Below are 17,953 nucleotides of genomic sequence, written 5' to 3' on the forward strand. Positions count from 1 at the left end.
AAAAAACTCCTGAAACTGCAGTCCCAGAGTGCGTTTTCCAGTCAATTATGAGGATGTATTAATGTGCTTTTGTTTTTGTTTTTGTTTTTGTTTTTGAGACGGAGTCTTGCTCTGCCGCCCAGGCTGGAGTGCACTGGCATGATGTCGGCTCATTGCAAGCTCCGCCTCCCAGGTTCATGCCATTCTCCTGCCTCAGCCTCCCAAGTAGCTGGGACTACAGGCGCCCGCCACCACGCCCGGCTAATTTTTTTTTGTATTTTTAGTGGAGACGGGGTTTCACCGTGTTAGCCAGGATGGTCTCGACCTCCTGACCTCGTGATCCACCCACCTCGGCCTCCCAAAGTGCTCAGATTACAGGCGTGAGCCACTGCGCCCGGCCAATGTATTAATGTTTTTTATATTACCCAAAAGATGTTTGCGATAGCATCCGTAGCAAAGGGATTTCTCCCAGTATTTTAGAAGTATTTTTCTAATGATACTGCATCCTGATCTCTATTCTGTCTGTCTTTGTGTGTCTCTCCTTATGTTTCTCTGTCTTGCTCTCTATTTCCCTCTCTGTCTATCTCTCCTCCTGTTCAGCCAGTGTCTACAGAATTTGGAAACAAGATATTTCTGCAAACCAAGCAACAGATTCACCCACATTTCAGGATTTTAGAGCATTTATCTTAGCGCTGGATTATGATGTCATTTAAATAAATTATTTAACAACACTGACTCCATTGTTTTTCTTTTAATTTTCGGCAGAGATATGAATTAGGAAAACATTATTTATGGTAGAAGGAATTATGCAGATAAATGGTAAAAAGCATATATTAAGCATATAGATATGTTCCTTTATTTAAAGGAAAATGTACAGATGTTTTGATATTATAATACAGACATAGACATAGAGAATCTGGATATTTGTTAATGATTCATGCCTCATAGCTCTTACAGCCCTTTCTATAATGTTGGGGAATTTTAAGGCTTAGAAAACAGAATCTCTCTCCCTGACCATCTCCCACTCTCTTTTCACCTGTTTCTTTTTCTCCCCATGGCAGGAATCTTCCCTTACCTTTCCATCTTGGAGCTGGCCCTAAAGAAATTATCTGACCCACCTTGTCTGATTGTGGGTCATAAGACCCCCATTTCAGAAGGGGTTCTGCCCCATACCCTAGAGGAAGGAACAATGCACAGAGACCAAGAAGAATCGGAACAGACAGGACTTGCTGGGTTTCCCCACTCAGTCCGTTAGTGTAAGATCATGCTCTTTCTGTCCAATCACATTTCCACACAGTGGTCAATCGTGCCTATCCAATAAAGGCTCCATAAAAGGCCCAAGAAGGCAGGATTTGGGAGCCACGATTGCGCCACTGCACTCCAGCCTGGATGATAGAGGGAGGTTCCATCTCAAAAAAAAAAAAAAGAAAGAAAAAAAGAAAAGAAAAGAAAATTAAAATGTCAAAGTTGTCTCTATTATGCAAAGTGTTTTCACCCATAGAAGGGAAGGAAGGAGTGTCTTGTCTTCTTTATGACTAACCATGGCACTTTGTACACTCTATGTCCTAAGGACACTGACAGTCATACACCAAACCTCACCTGATATTTTACACAGTCAACTATCAGTTATTCACACTAATGGGTAGGGAAAAAAAAAAGGGTAGAGGTACAGGGGAGGGACACCACAGTTAACTCTAAAAAGAGAACACTTTTCAAATGGTTCCATTTGATTTTTGGAGTTTTTATTTGAATATGATGGTAGTGATGTGATATGTGGATTTTTATTTTCAGTTCTTAAAATAATCTAATGATTCATGTAATGAAGTTTGTTTATTTATTTATTATTTCTTCTTCTTTTTTTTTTTTTTTTTTTTTTTTTTGAGACAGAGTCTCTGTCGCCCAGGCTGGAGGGCAGTGGCACTATCTCGGCTCACTGCAACCTCCACCTCCTAAATTGAAGCAATTCGCCTGCCTCAGCCTCCTGAGTAGCTGGGACTACAGGTGCGTGCCACCACGCCCGGCCAATTTTTTGTATTTTTAGTAAAGACAGGGTTTCACCACGTTAGCCAGGATGGTCTCGATCTCCTGACCTCATGATCCGCCCACCTCAACCTCCCAAAGTGCTGGGATTATAGGCGTGAGCCATCGCGCCCAGCCATGTAATGAAGTTTAATGAGGAAAAGTCACCTTTCTCATTTTGCCCTTATGCTTAGCTCTTCTCTTATTTCTGTAAAAGAAATTATTTATATATCACTTCTGAGATTGATTATTCCAAACCACCAACCTGAAGAGAAAAGCAGTCTTTTGCAAATGTTGCTGTTTTACACTTTCCCTAGGGCCAGAGATACTTATTTTGGCCTTTGAAAATTTTTCTACTCGCTAGTCTAACCTTAAGTAAATATCCCGTTTGTTTCCACAAACTGCATAATTAGCAGAACCAATGAAAATATTACTATGAATTTAAAAGCAAAATGTCCATGGATAATCTTTAATTCCAATAATCTGCTCCCAGGTCATTAAGAATTCCTTTATAATTCTTAATTCAAAAGTGGGTCATACACTTTGTACATACCAGTCTTCAAAACGAAAGTCATGGCACTGTTGGCAAAGGCTAGAGAATGTCTAGAAAAATAAGGAAACAGATCTCGGAGTTTCCATGTGAGGAGAGATAAATGGTTAGTTATATTTCGTCTAGAAAGCAGGGAGACTATGGAGAAGTAATTGATTATTAACTTGAGAGTTGTATGAATAAGTGGAGACTTTTCTCAGTCTTTGGACAGTTATTATATATACTCTAATTTTTGGTTCTCCTAGAAAAGACTGCCCCATAGAGTAAAATTGTGAATTGTTTATCTCTGTAACCCTAGGACCTAGCCCAGTGCAATACACCTCTCATAATTATTGGGGATTTGAATAAAACTAAATGAATTAAATATTTATTGGGCTATATGATGACTCCTGGCATACTCTTTAAACTTGAGATTTGCCAACGGACAGGAGAGCGGTGAAAAAACTCAGGAAATATATTTATATTTCTCTGCAATTTTACACTTAATTCTAATGACAGTAATTATGATTTATTGAATATTTTATCCTACATTCAGCCCATTGCATACTTCATCCCCCAAATCCTTATAAATTAAAGGAAAAAAGACAAGAGAACATTTATACACATTTAATATGTTAGAAAACTGAAGCTCCGAGAAGTTATGGAATGCATGCAGTTTCACATAGCTGAGATTTAAATCCAGGTCCGTCATCTTCCAAAGGCTAGACACTTTCCTTCATATTGTATCGTGTTTACATCGATTCTCTTCATTACTTGGCTAAGGATGCTTAGAAGTCTTCTTCATCCCACTATATTAGTTTGAAATTGTTTTGGGTATGAAGCTTTAGTTCTGGTTATCTTTGGTAAACAGAATTACAATTTTGATAGTTTCATTAGGTTGGTGCATACATAAGTGCAGTTTTTGCCATCATTTTCATCACTATTTTTATAATTTTAATGTTCTATCTCGTAAATCTTGCAATTTAATTTAAATGCGGTAAACTGGCAGGTCACAATGTATATTAAGTAAATGGCAGTTTATCAACAGAAGAGGGTTCTTTATTTCCCATAGTAGAAAACAAGTTCTCCTCCAGTTCAAGAATTTCAAATGTTAATCCCACTGTAGGACATGGAGATACTCACTGGTTGTACCCTGTGTTGTGTCTAGGATCCTTCAAATATTTTATTTTCCAAACGACATTCCTCACCTTTGTCAATCCTTCTCCTACAGTGAGATTTCGTTTGTTGTGTCTCTTCACGCTGTCGCCTGGGAGCCCATGAGCATCCTGCTGTAAAGAGAACAAATACAGTTAAGATTATTTCCCCACTTTCAAAATTGAAAAATGTAGACCCAGTGAGTGTGAGTGCCCTCTCCATTCCTTAAGTAACTGTATGTAAGAATGCTATTCCTAGAGATCTTCTAAGCCCTCGTCACTAAAATTGGAGGACAGATATTTCTTTCCATGTTTTGATGCTTTATGGGGTTTTATAGCCTAAATTATCCATGTTGCTTAAAAATAAATCAACACCAGCATATTAAAAACAAGAGGAGCTGCTTGTGGGGATAAAATGGACAGACTCTTTCTAGAGGACAATTGTGTAGTATTCATCAGAAGTCTTACAAATAGTCACTTGGTCCTGCAATTCACAATCTAGGTTATGTATTTTTAGAAATAACAGCAACAGGCCGGGCACAGTGGCTCACACCTGTAATCCCAGCACTTTGGGAGGCCGAGGCAGGCAGATCACAAGGTCAGGAGCTCGAGGCCATCCTGGCCAAAATGTTGAAACCCTGTCTATACTAAAAATACAAAAATTAGCTGGACGTGGTGGCGCGTGTCTGTAATCCCAGCTACTCGAGAGGCTGAGGCAGGAGAATCGTTTGAACAACGGAGTTGGAGGTTGCAGTGAGCCGAGATCGCGCCACCGCACTCCAGCCTGAAGAAAGAGTTAAGACTCCATCTCAAACAAAAAAAGAAAGAAGAAAGAAAGAACAGGAATAATATATACAGGCCTGTGCAGAAAAGCTGCAAATCATGCTAAACAAAAATTTGAAATATCGGAAGTATAGCTAGTTAACTACATAATACTCACACTAAAATCCATGTTATAGAGAAAAATATTTTTATGTATGACAAAATGCTCAGAATATAGAATTAACTTGAAAGGCTTTTTTATTATTTTTATTTTTTATTTTATATTTTTTATTTTTTTGAGACAGAGTCTCGCTCTGTCACCCAGGCTGGAGTGCAGTGGCGCAATCTCGGCTGACTGCAACCTCCCAGGTTCAAGCAATTCTCATGCCTCAGCCTCCAAGTAGTTGGGATTACAGGCATGCACCACCACACTCAGCTTATTTTTGTATTTTTTGGTAGAGAAGGGGTTTTGCCATGTTGGCTCTGCTGGTCTCGAACTCCCGACCTCAGGTGATCTGCCCACCTTGGTCTCCCAGAGCGCTGGGATTACAACCATGAGCGACAGCATCCAGCCTCCTTATTTTTTTCAACCATTCACAGCAATATTTTAAGTTTGGAAATGCATATTTTAAATTTGGAAATGCATATTTTAAAGCAGCAATGCAGAAGCATTCATGAAAAATGCATAATCTCTGAAAATTATGAAAACATTTCTGCTACCAACACATTTCTAAATACAAAACTGACTACCATATTTGTTACTTCTGTGTAGCGAGAGAAGTTCATTTCTAAAACAGTTAAAATTGAGTCTTTAGGTGTGAATGGAATGAATAGCAATCTTCTTTTTAAAACATTTCTTAGTCATTTGTAAGCGCTAAACATGCAACAGCTTTAAAGAGGAGAGTCTGCAAAGGAACCAGGGTTGTCTAAGGGCATCCAGGTAAGCCAGAGCTGGGGGTACATTTGGGTCATCATGTCAAGAGCAGAAGCACCTGCCTTGTGGATCCTGCTGCCATGGTTCTGACATCCATCATGCCCAGGTCCATGGCATCCTCCCCTGCCACCACTGTCCTGGGTGGCCAAGGTCTCCAGAATTAATCTCCAGCTGAGACATTATATCAGAACACTATATCATTTGCTGGCTTCTGGAAATGATGGTCTACAATCAAATCTTCAGCATGAGCCTTTTCACTCTTTGGTTTATGAAGAACCAACTTCTTCCACTGCCCATCAGCACCTTCACATGGTTTTCGGACATGAAATTCTACCTCCGCCCGGTCCTTATGGTGGACAGCCTTCCACTCACTCAAAGTCATCCCTTTTGGAGCCTCTGCCTTTACCTCCTCAGCTTCATTCTCCTCCTTTTCAATGCCTGCCACTGCATGTTCTTCACCTTCAAGGGTTTCCTTAGTTATATTTGATTGATGCAAGTCACTACAATGATAAGATAATTGTTTCTGAATGTAAATTTTGGGGACTCTGTTAATCCATCTTTGACAGTTCCCCAGTTGTGACATCTGCCGCCTACATGTCTGTCCTGGTGCTTCAGGCCAGCTGTGTGGCTTGCACTGCTCTTATATCATACTCATGAGTACCAGGAGAATCAAACCCATCTTCCTGGCCACTCCACACCCACCACCCCCTCAACCTCTTCCAAGACCCCCATGGCCTCCACCAGGAAGGCCAGTAATCAGTCTATCAATGGGAGGTCACTAATCAACCTATCAACTGAAGCTTCTCCTCCTTCCTTTTCTTCAAGTGGCTTTTCAAATCTTCGCTCATGAGGTGGTCACCTTTCTGGTCTTCTCTCAATTATTTTTCCATCCCTCTGAAGTTGTTGATCAGGCCTTCTTCTCAGGCATCTTACTCCCTCTCTTTTAAGTGACAGAGCAGCTGTGTCTCTTCTTTCTTGTCAATCATGATAATTCTTGTCAATCATGCAAATGTTAGGGGGCAGTGGGTTCTTGTTGTCTTTTGGGGCTCTTTTTATCTTTTTGAGACAGGGTCTTCCTCTGTTACCCAGGCTGGAGTGCAGTGGCATGGTAATAGCTCACTGCAGCCTCAACCTCCTGGACTCAAGGATCCTTCCACTTCAGCCTCCCAAGTAGCTGGGACCACAAGCATGCACCACCATGCTTGGATAACTTTATTTATTTATTTATTTTTATACTTTAAGTTTTAGGGTACTTTTTAAATTTTTGTAGAGACGGGATCTCGCTTTGCTGCCCAGGCTAGTCTTGAACTCCTAGACTCAAGCAATCCTCCCACATCGACCTCTTAAAGCACAGGGATTATAGGCTTGCACCACCACGGAAAGGCCTTTCTGTGACTTTTTAGGCAGCTGTGTCCCTGATGCCTTGGAGTTGGTCTCAGCTATGGCCTGAGCTGCACTCTTGGCCCCAGGGCCTCCAACACCGCCCCCCAACCCCCAACAGCTTCTTTATTCTTATTTTTTCTTACCTTTGGCACCTTGAGGGGGTCCAATTCATGGTCAAATAGCTGGTCCAATTGGTGGGTGACCATGCAGCCAAAGCTTTCCTGTAAGGTCCTAGCCATGACGGGGACTCTGTGGCATGTTCCTCCGGCTATTGTAACAGGCAGCCCTGAAAGACATTTGAAACAGATGATAGAGTATGATCCATTTTTAAGAACTAGGGAGTATGTGAATGTGATCATGAGACTCATATGCATGTGCATATTTCCAACTGCTTTTAGCACTGATTTTTGAAATGCTATTTTAGGTAATCTTCTCCCAAATTATATTTAAATCATATAATTACTTTTTAATGAGAAAAACAATGATAAATGCTCTATTGGGTCTGATTATAGCATTTAGTGACTTTCCTTGTAGAAAGGAGAATCAGGTTGAGGAGCAGAAAAGCAAAAATAGGAATTACAATGGCATATCTTAGATGTGGGAGTCTGCACTTATGTCAGCACGGATAGTTGACAATGTTCCAAAGCTTGGGGGCCATCTGAACACTAAACTAGAACTTCCCTCCTTTAGTGCCCTGGCAGCTTCTGTGATTGTCCTCTTTTCTTTTTTTCCCCCGTGCTTTTAGGGGCATTCCTTCTTATGGCCCTCCCTTTCTTCTTTTGTTTTTTCTTTTTTTCCTTTTTCTTTCTTTTTTGAGACACAATTTTGCTCTTGTCGCCCAGGCTGGAGTGCAATGGCATGATCTTGGCTCACCGCAATCTCAGCCTCCCAGATTCAAGCAATTCTCCTGCGTCTGCCTCCCGAGTAGCTGGGATTACAGGCATGCGCCACCACGCCCGGCTAATTTTGTATTTTTAGTAGAGATGGGGTTTCTCCGTGTTGGTCAGGCTGGTCTCCAACTCCCGACCTCAGGTGATCCCTCCGCCTCGGCCTCCCAAAGTTCTGGGATTACAGACGTGAGCCACCGCTCCCAGCCGGCCCTCCCTTTCAAACTCAACATGCACCCTGATGTAGTTCAGATTATCCACTGGACCGCTTGTCCAGCTAAGGCCAAAGACATGGCTGGCCGTTGCCACAGCTGTAAGCCTTTCCTGCATTAGAAGAGTCCAAAGAGTATAAAAAATCCTATTTGTGAAACTGTGTAAAGTTAGAGAAAGCTTTTGTTCACCTGAGTGGTATTGGATCCCACTTACATGAGGTCACACAGTGCCTTGTCATTACTGTACTACCTCAACGTGAATATCGTAATCTCATGTTCTCTATTCTAGAGCTATGAAGCACAAGAAGTACACCACAGCTTCCTATTATCTGTAGTGAGCAAATTGTGTGGGTGGAAAACAGACGGAGTCAGAAAAATAGCTTATGATTTTTTTTCCATATGTTGATGTTTTACTTTTTATTAATAAGTGTTCTTGTCTTGATTCAGCCAGAAAGTACAGCTTGTACTAGGACAATAAAAGCCCAATAGCATCCCAATCATATACACATTATGTTCATGGAACTTGGTCCCTAGTGTTTTTAGGATGATGAAAAATCCACGTATGTACACATCAACAGCCCATAATGCAGCTCATGCTACAAAAATACTGCTGACTGGTAGCGTTTCCCGTATTTGCATGTCTTTGTAAGATGCAGAAAGAAAAGTAAATAAATAGATAGATAAGAAGGTGCCTTCCATGCCACTACATTTGGCCATTTGTGACTGTGTCTTCAGGCTTTTCCTGCCATAGGAGGGTCCAGAAAATACGGTAAATAAATAAGCAGAGGGAAATGCCTTCCCATGCCACAACTGCTACTCAGTTTACACACTGCAGCGGAAGACTCAATTTCGCATCTATCATTATTTTAACTGGCAACTGCTTAGACAATTTTCCAGTTCTTATGAAAGAACTCAAATTATTTATGATGCTGACTCCCCACAATAGTTAATTCCTTAAAATGGCCCTATATAAGAATGGAACACAATTTTATTTTGTGAAGGAGAAAAAAAAAAGAAGGGAGCAGGAAAGACTTATATTAAATTTATAAATAAACTGTAGAATCTTGGGATCCTGGTTCTGCTGTTGCTCCTAAGTACATTTGGGACACAGAAAAATTCAAATGAATAATATTGTTGCCAAAATTCACGTGTCTTTCCTTACACTGAAGATGTTAGCAGTAATTCACCTTCACTGATAGACTTGACTTTGTTAAAGTCAAAGAGAAAGGAGTAAAGATTATTCTTGTTCCACGTGGATGAAATTCTTCCGTTTTTTTCTAAGGATGATAAAGAAAACAGGGCTTCTTAGAAACTGAGTCCATCCCCAAAATGATATTGTATACGATGTGAAATCACCATTATGAAATAGTTTGTTGCTTTTGTAGTGGTAGCAATGACAAATTAAAAACGTTAGAAAAGATATTTTCTCATATTCTGCTCTACAGCAATTAGCTGAATTAAGCCATAGTGTTGTTTGGCCTATGCTAGCCACATAAATATGCCTAAAACTGGAATTAACCACACGTTCCTGTCTTGTCCATCCTTATCTTTCCTACTCTATATGAAAATTTATACTTTGGGTTAGTTTTCCTTGTTGCTCTCTTCAGCAAGGGTTTTTACCCCTCACTTCACAAAATGTGGCGAACTTTCAGATTTATGCAATGCTGTATTCTATTTGGTGGTGATTTATTTTTTCTCCTGTTATACTCTGGCTTCCAAAATTTTCAGGCAAAAATCTGCGCACATCCAAAACTGTGGATACCTAACTCATCTTTAAATGAAATTTTAAAAAAATAGCCTTCACCTTAAACCATTAGTTTTTGTAACAATGGGGACAAGTCGAATGAAGCTATTTATCTACTTCAAGGTAATACTGAAGTTTCATTTAATTCCTTTCCTTGTCTTTGTTCTCCTTTGAACCATGCCAGTAACTATTTAAGATCAACAAGACTCCATTCATAAGATCTGAAGGCATTTTGCTTTTACCATGCAAAACCTAATTTTTTTTTTTCTTGAGACAAAGTCCCACTCTGTTGCCCATGCTGGAGTGCAATAGCGTGGTCTTGGCTCACTGCAACCTCTGTCTCCTGGGTTCGAGGGATTCTTCTGCCTCAGCCTCCTGAGTAGCAGGGATTATATGTGTGTGCCACCACTCCTGGGTAATTTTGGTATTTTTAGTAGAAACGGGGTTTCACTATGTTGGCTAGGCTGGTCTCAAACTCCTGTGATGGGATTACAGGCATGAGCCACCACACTCGGCCTCAAACTCAATATTTTACTACACGACGAGAGAAAGTGGCCTGATCTAAACATGTTTCATGGCTGTTTTTCTTTGTTTGATGGCTTTTGCTCAGCTGGTTTTACAGGCAGTAGTTGTGGGTAGTGGGCATATATGTTAAATATGTAATAGCATATTTAAAGGTAATACTAATAGAGTGTTAGCAAAATTAATTATCTAACTCTTCCCACCCCCATACACTTCCTCATTCATTCTTCCAAGAGTTTTGTTTTAGGATCATGGACACAGATAGGAAGAGTCTGTTTCTAAGGGTTTTAACTATCTTTACTCACTATAGTGTATCCTAGAGGTAGCCTATATGGAGACTCAGTTTTTCCATATATTGGTTTTCAGACTTGAAGTACTAGAGAGAATGCCATTGCAATACATATATAAAATACATATTCCATAGAGCATCCCCAATACATCAGCAAAAGAAGACTGCTGTAACATGATTACACGTAACAATCACAGTTTGCCTGAGTGTCTGCAGTAGCTTTCTTCTTCTCTGTTCTCCCTGACTTCAGCCTCTTCCCGTTCCCAGGTTGTCCCACATGCTTCTGCCAGAACAAACCTCCCGGTGTCCTCGAGAATCCAACTTGAGTCTTAACTATGTCCGAGTATGTCATTTAAACTGGTGGAAAGTTGGGACAAAAAATTTATCTCTAAGTGGGCTTAGGAAGCCTCTTAGGAGAAACTCATATTGAGGGAAACAGAATTGAAAAGTAAAGCTTGATCAAATAGTAAAACCTGAGTTGTCAGAGAGATGATTCTGAGTTCAGCCAAGAGCCTACAGTTGTTCTACTGGACTTGATGCCTTCATCCAGAAGAGAGCTATGGACTTAAAAGCTAGAAGAAATATTTTCCTATAAAAAGCCTGTATACTTGAAGGGCAAGATAACCATCACTTTGGTATCCTACAAACTGTGGATAATACAAAAGGATTAGGGTTGCTAGCCCTCATTTCTCTGCCACTTACAGCAGACTTTGGACCCAAAATATATTTCAGTGTATGGGTGGAAACATCTGTAGAGAATAAAGAATACTCTGCAGGAATTTTTCTGGACAGAAGTGCTGTCAGAGATAAGAAGGAGACACATACTGCCCCATAGAGATGCACTGACATTCAGTGAGGCACAGTTGCTATTTAAAAAAAAAAAATTGTTATGGCTAATAGTAGGTGTATATATTTACGGGGCACATGAGGTAATTTGATACAGGAATACAATGCATAATAATCACATCAGGGTAAATGGGCTATCTATCACCTTAGGTATTTATCACTTCTTTGTGTTACAAACATTCCAATTATACTTGCTTAGTTATTTTTAAATCTACAATAAATTATTATTGACTGTAATCACCGTGTTGTGCTATCAGATACTAGATCTTCTTCATTCTATCTAACTCTATTTCTGTACCCATTAACTGTCCCCATTCCCCCGACCTCACAACCCTTCCCAGCCTCTGGTAAACGTCTCTGTCTCCATGAGTTCAGTGGTTTTAATTTTTAGCTCCCACCAATGAGAACATGTGAAGGTTGGCTTTCTTTGCCTGGCTGATTTCACTTAACATAATATCCTCCAGTTCCATCCATGTTGTTGCAAATGACAGGATCTCATTCTTTTTATGGTTGAATAGTACTCCATTGTGTATATGTGCCACATTTTCTTTATCCATTCATCTGTCAATGGACACTTTGTTTGCTTCCACATTTTAGCTATTGTGAATAGTGCTGCAATAAATATGGGAGTAATGCACCTGATCTCATCTGATCTTGCTAGCTCAGCAGGGCCAGGCCTGGTTAGTACTTGGATGGGAGTGAGGCACAGTTTCTAGAGGGAAACTGTACTACCTGCCTGACACCCACCAAGATACTGAGATAGTCTCAGCAAAGCATCCCTGGGCCCCTTCCTGTGGAGGTAGCAATACACGAGAAGCACTTCCTGGTGAATGACCAGAGTTATTAGTGAGCACATGTGATAAACTCCCCAAGACTCTGAGAAAATACGTGAGGAAGCTTTAGATGGAGCTCAAGTATTGGGTGAGGGTATTAGTCCATTCTCACACTGCTATAAATAAATACATAAGGGTAATTTATAAAGAAAATAGGTTTACTTGGCTTACAGTTCTGCAGGCTATAGAGGAAGCATGGCTGGGGAGACCTCAGGAAACTTACAGTCATGTCGGAAGGTCAAGGGGAAGCAGGCCCGTCTTCACTTGCGCAGAGCAGGAGGAAGAGGGAGGGGAAGTGCTACGCACTTTTAAAAACCAGATCTTGTGAGACCTCTACCATGAGAACAGCACTAAGGGGATGGTGCTAAACCATTAGAAACTGCCCCCACTAGCCAATCACCTCCCACCAGGCCCCACCTCCAACACTGGGGATTACGGTTTGACAAGAGATTTAGGTGGGGTCACAGATCCAAACCATATCACTGAGTGTAAAGAAAAGGAGATAGAAAAATTTGCGTTTAAAACAATTATAAAATATTTAATCTTATGGAAAAGCATACCCAATACCCACATAAAAGAGATGTTAGATTTTGGCATATTTGCTTTGCGTTCCAATTTTACTTTTTAATGTTTATTTTTAAGTAAATAAAACACTAGAGCTATATCTCTTTTCCCTTCTACTTTCCTGTAGGTAATTACCATCGGGGAGTTGATATATGTGAATCCATAAAGAATATTTAATTATTTTGTTTAAAAAATTTGATAATAGTTTACTACACACACTTTTATAACTGTTTTTATATTCACTTTAAAAAACATATTTGACCTATTTCTTTCACTTAAATTGTTATACAGTATATCATCATTAGAATTCGAGACACTTAAATGTGTGCTATTACTGTTGATTTGAGCAAACTTACTCATGCAGATCTATGGTGCACTTACCATGTTCAAAATGTTCCCAAAACTTCTACTGTTGCATATGTGTAGAGGCAAAACTTTCAGCCTGGCATTTGGATTTGCTCGTAATGCCACCTGCAAGTTTTTATCCATTGTTTCTCTCTTTGCCTATGAATAGTAGACCAGGCCAATGCCACTCAAATGGCCATTCCATGAACTTTTCTTCTGCTGTTTTTTTCTATTTGTATTTTATTTTATTTTGAGACAGAGTCTTGCTCTGTCACCCAGGCTGGAGTACAGTGGCACAAGCATAACCCACTGTAGTAGCCTTGAAATTCCAGGCTCAAGAAATCCTCCTGCCTCAGCCTTCCAAGTAGCTGGGACTACAGACTTGCATCACTGTGCCTGGTTAATTTTTTTTTTTCTTTTTTTGAGATGGAGTCTTGCTCTGTCACCCAGGCTGGAGTGCAATGGCACAATCTCGGCTCACTGCAACCTCTGCCTCCCTGGTTCAAGCAATTCTCTGCCTCAGCCTCCCGAGTAGCTGGGATTACAGGTGCCCGCCACCATGCCCGGCTAATTTTTGAATTTTTAGTAGAGATGGGGTTTCAGCATCTAGGCTAGGCTGGTCTTGAACTCCTGACCTCGTGTTCCATCCACCTCAGCCTCCCAAAGTGTTGGGATTACAGGCGTGAGCCACCGCACCTGGGCGGCTAATTTTTTTAATAGAGACAAGGTCTTGCTATGCTGCAAGGCTGTGTTTTTTTCTAAAATCCTTCCTTCTGCTTGGGATACCTACTTCTACTCCCCACCCCAAACCAACACCACTATCCATTTGTTGAATCACAATTAAATATTTGAAGCCCAGATTTTCACTTTTTTTTCCCAGTCCCCAGTTGGATTTTATCTTTCTCTCCTCTGTATTTTCATATTTTATCTTTATTAGAAATTTGTTATGCCTGGCCTTATACTTCAGTTATGACACCTGTGAGCCTTCCCAGATTCTAATCTCTGGATCATCCTCAGATCCTTTTACAAAATAAGCATTAAACAAATACTTAATTAAATTGAAAGGGGGCTGTACCCCCAATCTGAAAGTAGCCTTTGTGTTCCTTAAAACTCAGAAGCTGATGATTGAATTATTTATGACATCTGCCATCCTCTCTAAAATAAAGTTGTACAAGAATGCCAAGGAAGCCAGCTGAAAAGTGTTTCAGTCAAAAACATCACAGGATGTTGTTGATGCTAAGAGACAACAAGCAGGAGAGAACCCATTTTCTATTCCTGCATTAGACTGGTATACACTGGTGTGTGTGTGTGTATGCATGCACGCACGTTATGACATTCCTTGCTTGGTCAAACACTTCAGTGCGATTATGAGTAATTCACATGGTAACATATGATTTTGCCCTAGATAGAGCTGCTTGAGTCAGAGTCAAACCTTTTTGGAGGAGGGGAAGTCTTGGATTGAGAGCGTGACTGACACAGGCACCCATCCTTGTCTCTGCTCCAGATTACAGGAATCTCTGGTAAGAGCCAAAGCTTGTTATATCATTAGAAAGAAAATCACTCGACTCCCCCAGTCTTTTGCGTCCAATTTATGTCCAATTTGCAGACTTTCAACATTGCAACCTCACAGTTCATAAAATCAAACTCAGCCTGGGCTAAGTCTCCAGGTAATGGATTTAGGATCACGGGAGGTGTTACCTGCAGTTCATGATGGGTAACTTTCTTGTTAACTAAAGTCCCTTTAGCTAAATGAGTTCCAGGTTTTAGTCTCCCCTCTCTCTTTTTTTTGGCAGGGATTTTTGGGATGGGGGTGGGGCAGGCGTAGAATTTTATTAGGCCGCGCGTGGAGAGCTTTTCATTGAAAAGGCAACAGGAAAAAAAATTGGGATAAGCCAGTCTTTGTATAAACGGAAGGTGGTGAAAGGAAGGCTGTGTGTAGGGGCTAGGGGATCAACCCTCCGGCTCCACTTGGCTACATAGGGACTCCGGGAGACAGCCTGGTGCTCAGAGCGGAGCCTGGGTATTTCCGCAGGTAACTGCAGCTCTGCAGGGAGGGCCCAGGGAGAGAGAAACCGCAGATGCAAGGGGGCTGGGAGGACTTGGTGGGGATACTAGCATCTCTTGTCCACTTCTCTCTGTCCCTGTTCTCAGCAACAAATTCTCTTTCCTCCGCTTGCCTTCGGGGAGTTCTAATCATTAGCCAATTGTTGAAAGCAGGTCAATTTAATATTCTAGGTGGGTGTCTAAGCATGTGTCTGAATATACATCGCACACATAAACATATGTATGTGCACACACTAACGATTTAAGGATCTGTTCCAGAAGCCTAAAGGGAAATATCCCTTCCAAGATTAATGGTTCTTCAACTGTCAGTTTCAGTAGTTGGGTTAATTTGATGTCTATGTTTTTAAAACACTCATTTATGGAGTCACTCCATTTAAAAGGCTAATGAAATGCTATTTAATTTTGGCCTTCTGTCATCCCTTAAGCCAAGATCAGCTACTTCTATATTTTGCTTATTTTAAAAATCATTTTCCTTGTAAAAATCACATTGCTGCTTGAATTTCATCTCTTTCCTATACGTACACATCTCTTAAACTGGTCACATAGCTTCCTGTTCTATATACCTGGTATTTTCCCCCTGCAGCCTTCCTGGTTTTTTATTTATTTTTATTTATTATTTATTTATTTTATTCTTGATATTTTTTCTGATGTCTTATTATATTATCCTTTTAGATAGAGCTCAGACCACTATGTTGGAGAAAGAATTAGTATTTTACCTAATTTAGTGGACAGATAATTTATTTATGCTTACACAACTATAGTTCCTAGTCTTGGAATTTTCAGAAAAAGAGTTAAGTGGTTAGTTCCACCATTGGCCTTTGGTTGTATATACGGAAACTGCTCCATTGTTACCCACAGTTGTTTGTAAATCATAGATTTTCCTATCATAGAGGGATTGTAGTCATGTAGGGCAGAGTTGATATTCATTGTTTATTTCAAGACTAACAAATGATGGCCTATTATGGCATTATGGTTTTATGGTATTGTTTTCTGTGCTAGAATTATATATATATACACATACACATTCCACACGTAAACATATGTATGTATACTCACTAATGATTTAAGGATCATTAGTCTGTGCACACACATATGTTTAAGGATCTGATATATATATATATATATACACACACCTCACAATCTTTTTTTTATGGGGAGAGGTTCTTATGATACTATTCTTGTCTCATGTCTCTTGTCAAAGTTTAATGCAAAAAAAAACCCAACTATTTTTCTATTAATATTTTGAAATTTCTGCGTAAGTTCATTTAACTTTCTCAATGTTGTAGAAACATTTATCACACACGTTTGAGAAAGGGCTTTGAGATAACACCCTAGAACATCTTGGAAATATGTGTAACAAAGATTCTGGCACCACCATTAATCAACATGAATTGAGTCACCTGGGAAAATCATTCAACAAACCAACCATAGAATGACCTTGATGACTGGTTGGAATCTTCTCATGCTGGTGTTGTTTCTCTCTTTTGTGTGGGTGCATGCAAAGGCAGGTCTTCTCTTGATCTACGTTTGGTAGCTGTTCTTTGCTCTCCCTGGCTCGTGGCAGGTTCCGTGGGGACGAAGATAGACCTATTAGCTCAATGCCTTGGGTCTGGAAAATAAGCAAGTTTTGTTTCAAAAAGTTACCACCATGGAAGGCCTCAATTTCAATGCCCCAATCTGTGAATGTGATGAAAAGAGAAGCTGAAGAACTTATTGGAAAATTTAAGTCGCCTCTTAGCTATGTGCCCTTTGAAAATTAAACTGCTCACTCAGAACTTGGACTCCAGACTCCTGTTTTTTGGTTTGTGTCAGGCATCTGGAGGGAAGCTTTGAGCCAAATGTGGTGTCCTGGGTGGGAAAGGTGGTTAACCTGAACCCCAAACACCTTTCCCTGCCACATGCTCCTGGGTGTCTTAGAGTTTGCCTTTTAAAACCGAGCGTCAGAGAATGTCTACAAGATGAGGTTAGGACAATTATATGGTGGCAGTAGTATCCTATTTTTAAAAAAAGATGGAGAGCCTCTAGGTGTTCAGGGTTTGGCAAACAAACTTAACAAAATATTTTAGATTTGGAAATGTGGAGGACACTCTGTCCCAAGGGTACTTGACTTTTATTTCTGTTAACAAATTTTAACATGAACTTAAAAATTATTGCTTTTAATTCACCAAAACTATATTTGTTCAGAAATGTATTAGAAAAATAAATATTAGAAAAGAGGAAGCAAGATTCTCAGTAGTTAGAGTTAACATGATTATCTTTAAAAAAAAAAAAAAAGCAGGAGAATCAAGGAGACATAACTAGAAGTAACAAGTATAAGTAGTCGATGGCTAGCTATAACAACAATATAGACACATCAATAGTTTTCCTAAAAATCAAGGTTAACCCTGAATTGAATTTGGGATTAGTCATTCACCAGCTGAAGAAATATTCTCAGCCTTTTGGTGTCTACTTCTTCATCTGTAAATTGAAGTTAATAATATTTCCCATGTCAAACAATTGTTGTGAAAAGCAATTGAAATCGCATACATAAAGCATTCAACAATGTACTTCCCATGGAAGTGCCTACTAAACATAAACTATTAGTTTTAAGTAGTTAGAAAATAAAATTAAAATTATCCTATTCAAAACTGCCAATCAAATTTTTTTAGAAAAAGCTTTAAAAGATTTATGGCAAAAAAAAGGTGGCACTGATTTTAAAAAAACATTATTTTTTACTATAGGATATGAGGTTTACTTCTACTAATGAAATGATATGCTGTGTTTCTAGATTATGAGACTCAATATTGCAATGACGTCCGTGTAGACATGTATATACCAGCCATTGATTGAGTGCTTAGTGTCTACTATGTGTCAGCCACTGTATGATGATTTTATATGTGTTTGTGTG

The 17,953-nt window shown here is 39.8% G+C and overlaps 1 long non-coding RNA gene and 1 pseudogene across 5 annotated transcripts in view; one reads left to right on the forward strand and one right to left on the reverse strand.

Moving 5' to 3' along the window:
• The window catches only part of LOC109026875 (uncharacterized), a 666,434-nt gene that overhangs the window by 425,475 nt on the left and 223,006 nt on the right, over window positions 1–17,953 (forward strand). For all 5 annotated transcript variants that reach the window (XR_010133727.1, XR_010133723.1, XR_010133725.1 and 2 more), the window contains exon 3: window positions 14,408–14,522. This is a non-coding gene — a long non-coding RNA (uncharacterized lncRNA). The remainder of the gene's footprint in view (window positions 1–14,407; window positions 14,523–17,953) is intronic.
• Window positions 5,318–6,363, reverse strand: LOC101139910 (SERPINE1 mRNA-binding protein 1-like; annotated as a pseudogene).

The sequence above is a fragment of the Gorilla gorilla genome, chromosome 4 (assembly GCF_029281585.2).
Source record: "Gorilla gorilla gorilla isolate KB3781 chromosome 4, NHGRI_mGorGor1-v2.1_pri, whole genome shotgun sequence".
NCBI classification, from domain to species: Eukaryota; Metazoa; Chordata; class Mammalia; order Primates; family Hominidae; genus Gorilla; species Gorilla gorilla.